Genomic DNA, 4,560 nt, shown 5'->3' on the forward strand with positions numbered 1-4,560 from the left:
GTTTTTAAAAGGTAAAATGTTTGCAGTCTGCGAATCATATCTGTAGACATCTGCAGTGTTTGCTGTTTGCAAGAAGATTACTGTTTTTTTTAATATCTGCAGGCTGCTAAAATAAACTGAAATACAAATAAATTGGTTTTAAGTTTTTCAACAATGAAATTTGAATAATTATACTTCTACAACAATAAAATATAATCCATACGACAACAATAAAATTTTTTGAAAAATTATTCATTCTATATTTTGAATTAACTATTAATCAATTACATCCCTCAACTACGTCACGTATTCCCGATCCGCTACACTGCAATGTCCTCAAACAAGTAAATGTATAATGGAATTTAATTATACACGTTTATTTGTATAAAATAGTTAATTAAATAAAAAACAAAATATCAAAGAATCCACGTTTAGACTTTAAATAAATGAGTCGGTTATTATTTATTTATTTTTTGAAACGACAAACTAATCTACTTCTAACTATCACCACTTATGTCTCAAGCGAGATTTGAACTCATGACCTCTCAAATGAAAAAATCACTTCTTACCGCTAGGCTAAAGGCCCTTTGGTAGTCGATTATTTAAATGACTTAAAAATATAAAAGCCTATATTATTTTAAACGAATAATATTTTCAATATACAAATTGCTATATGAAAAATGATAAAACTTAACCAAGTTAGTATTTAAGAAATAAATAAAATTATTTATTATTTTTAATATATTGAATAAAAAAGAAAAAAAAAAGAAACAAAAAGAAAAAGAAATATCCGTGTTGTAAAAAAATCAGAAAGGGAAAACCTTATAAAAACTTAATATATTTTCATCAAAGTCTTAAAAAAACTACTATATTATTTACTAGCTGGGATACCCCGCTCCGCGGGGTTCGGTTACAACTTACAACCAGGCCAACCCGTGAGTATCTAGACAAAAAAATAAATAAAGAGTTAGTACGAATTGTTGCTTTTGATAAACCACTTTGAAACTTGTCCATTATACTTTCTATCAGTTCTAGTAGAAAACAACGTAATTGGAATCGGAATCCCCAACTCCAGAGTTTCAAACATTACAACCATAGTAGTAAGTACTAAGTGCATACAAGAATATCCAAAGCAAAATGAATATACATATATACAGATATGATGATTTAATACAATATAATAAAAGAAATATACCATAAAGTAGTCTGACTGTGTTAAAATAACAACTATGATGATTTAAACACCCTAGTTTCTCATATGTCTCTCCAAAAAGGCCCACTTTTCCGATTGTACAAAATGAACCTGTCACCAATTGTAAACATGAAAAGTTCATATTATATGATGAAGATGTAAATCAAAATTTAAAAATTAACATAAATAAGAATAAACAGGATCCATTCTGTTCTTATTTGTTTGCATTATACCTGATAAGAACCACATAATACCAGGTAAAAAATTTCACTTTCGCATTTCATCAAATAGTTGTTGGGCATGAAAACATATAAGAAATCTAAGTAAAGATTTGAAGGGTAAGTGGATACTGAAGAAAAGAATTAAGGATGACTTGAAATGACTATAATAAATCCAAGTAACATATACATGTACATACCTTAAAAGTTGTATGAGAGATGCTGCATATTCCTAGGAGAAGAGATGCAGTAACAGCGAAAACATCAGATGAATGCTTGAGAATTCGAGGTCTTTACCTAAATCAGTTCCATACATTCAATCAATCAATTCATTACAAATGTTGTTTGGTGCGCTTACGGATTATATAATCAACATTAGAAAAGTATATGGATTAGGAAGAAATCGTAGTATTTGTTTAAAATTTAGCAAAAAATAAAAAAAGTTGGAACTTTGCAATTATAGCTCCAAATCCAAAGAATTAATTTGGGCTGCAATGAGAGTTACCTTGCATAAAAGATATGTTACTTAAAGTTAGAATGGCTTCTGTTAATCTAAAAACTATTTTCAAATAAGAATATACTTTCAACTATTAATTGTTCATATTAACAACCTTCTTTCATTTGTTGTTGCAATTGTTTTGCTTTCTCTTCTTTCAACGACATGTACCCCGCCATCTCACCAAAATCCAGAACGACCTATAAAATCTAGAGTATGTGTTATCATTATTTGTAATATCAATATTTTTTTTAATGAATATAAATCATACATACATGTGATTGTAATATATTGTTTTTAATCAAATTATTCAACAATTTTTCATTTTTATAATACCGTAAATGCATAAAAATACATCTACAAAAGCATCAAAATAAAAAATGTCCCAACTGTTCAAAGATTTTTTTTTCATTTTTTAATTAAGTAATAGTTATTTTAGCTATAAAAATAGTATGCAGGGGTAGTTTGGTCCAAAACCGTTAAAATCAATTTTTAAGTTTAAAAACAATATGCAAGGACAGTTTGGTCCAAAAAACTTAAAATTAAAATTTTTGAGTATAGAAACAGTATGCAGGGTCATTTTTTAGAATAAAAAATTTCTAACTATAAAGGCATCATAATTAGAATTTTACCTTATATAATCCATAGCAAAAGATATTTTGTATAAAATGTTAAAAAAAAAATGTATGGATTCATAAGTGAACCTTTTTATGTTTCAGTTTTCTCCCATACTTAGTCCCTCCTTTTTCCTCTGCTTCATCTACCAAATATATAATATCGTTAGCATTTTAAAGCAAAAAAATAGATTTTCTATTCAACGAAAGCAAAAGAAAGAATGTAAGAAAAAAAAAAGCAAAGGGAGAATGGAATTAGCAAGTACAGATGGGTGGAGGATCATTTGCATGGATTCCTTCTATCATCAAACATGGAGTTTAAAAGAACATGACAGAATTGAATTCTCTCTGTTTGGAAAGTGAACATGGAGTGGAGTAACCCTGTCAAAGATTCAAGAGTTGTCAACCCAAGTGCATCATTTATAAATGAAAACTATAAAATTTTCATCTTTTTAATTCATAAAAAAACTTACATACACAGAAATAACTTTTAATATTAATGAAATCGAGTACATTTCGACAGAATTTACATTTTTTTGAAAAAGAAATTACCTAAAACCATTGTTTTTAGCCAACTTATGCTTCATGGTCCGATGACAAAGCCCAAAAGGTTAGCCAACTGCAAAATAGATAACGACAAAATGATCATTTTCAAGGATTTAATAAATTTTTTAAATGACTATACCCATAGAAATCAAAAAAGCATTCAGACATGCTTTTTTTTTTTTCTAATTAAAAGTAATAACTAATTACAGTGTAATTATATTTAATAAAAATTATAATTATAAAATTGGGTTAAACAGTAATTTCTCGTTGAGTCATTTCATTCCATGATAATTTTTAAAATTTTAAAACCTTTCATAATAATCTTATTGAAATTTGAAATCATTATAACAAAGGAAAGTCTGATTGACCATAATATGGTCGATTAAAGCTTCTTCAGGAACCTAAAAATCATACAATTAACATAAATATTCATGTGCTTTGATATCAATTCATGTGGAGACTATTGTATAAACAGGGAAAATCAAAAAGAAACAGAACTAAAGAAATCGTAAAAAATGAAGCCTAAATTGAGTACAAACAAAGTATAAAATGAAGCCTAAATCAAAAAGAAGCAGAACTAAAGAAATCATGAAATTGAGTACAAACAAAGTATAAAATGAAGCCTAAATTACAAATTCCAAAGGAGTGCGAGTTCACCAAACATAGAAAAATTTATTAAAATGATTTATTTCATCAATCAAATCCATTGACAAAAATAACAGAGAAATAAAGAATAGTATTCCCCCATAATACCGTAAATCCAACCCACCCCTAAACTTCATTTTTATAATACCGTAAATCCAACCCACCCCAAACTTCATTTTTTCCCTCATTCTTCTCCAACCCTACCCCATTTTCACCTCCATTTTTGGGGATACTATTCATATCTCCAAAAATAGAGGTGAAGTTTGGTTGTCAACTTTAGTCCCTCTCATTTTTATTTTATACATTTTTAGTTTATTTTATCTACTAATTATAATTTAAATGCAATATTTAATATTTATAATATCATGTTATATACTAATTTATATTAATTAATCATAAATATAAAGTTTAGTTAGTAGAGGGGTGTATTTGACAATATATAGAAGTTATAAAAATTGAATATTCTAGAAATATATTTTTTGGGGTAAAAAATAAGGTAGAAAATTGAGTAGGGTTGGAGATTAAACACTATTTACTCCATTTATGGGGAAAAAATAAAGATGGGTTGGAGATGGTCTTAGTGAGAGAAATTAGAGGAAAACCTTTGAGCTCTCCAATAATTGGTGACGGTTTGCCATTAACACTAAAAACCAAAAGATTTCAGTTTAAGATTTTAAAAAAAAATACCCTTCATCCATATAGATTTATAATAACTTAGTAAAAGTTGAAGCTAAATGACATGCAGACCTCCTTTGATTCTTCCCATAAAACAGATAATGTAGTAAATATTGATTCTTCTAATGGTCGAGTGATGCTCATTGATGGCACTTCTATCATCTACAGATCTTATTACAAATTATGTATCTATTG

The 4,560-nt window shown here is 27.6% G+C and overlaps 1 long non-coding RNA gene across 1 annotated transcript; it reads right to left on the reverse strand.

The window, feature by feature from the left end:
- Nucleotides 1-277: 277 nt before the first annotated feature.
- Nucleotides 278-2,087, reverse strand: LOC111908315 (uncharacterized). The gene is made up of 3 exons (XR_002855840.2): nucleotides 2,001-2,087; nucleotides 1,590-1,686; nucleotides 278-1,282 (listed from the first exon to the last, which is right to left on the reverse strand). It is a non-coding gene; the product is annotated as an uncharacterized LOC111908315 (long non-coding RNA).
- Between the last annotated feature and the right edge of the window lie 2,473 nt (nucleotides 2,088-4,560).

This window comes from Lactuca sativa, chromosome 8 (assembly GCF_002870075.4).
Source record: "Lactuca sativa cultivar Salinas chromosome 8, Lsat_Salinas_v11, whole genome shotgun sequence".
Classification (NCBI taxonomy): domain Eukaryota; kingdom Viridiplantae; phylum Streptophyta; class Magnoliopsida; order Asterales; family Asteraceae; genus Lactuca; species Lactuca sativa.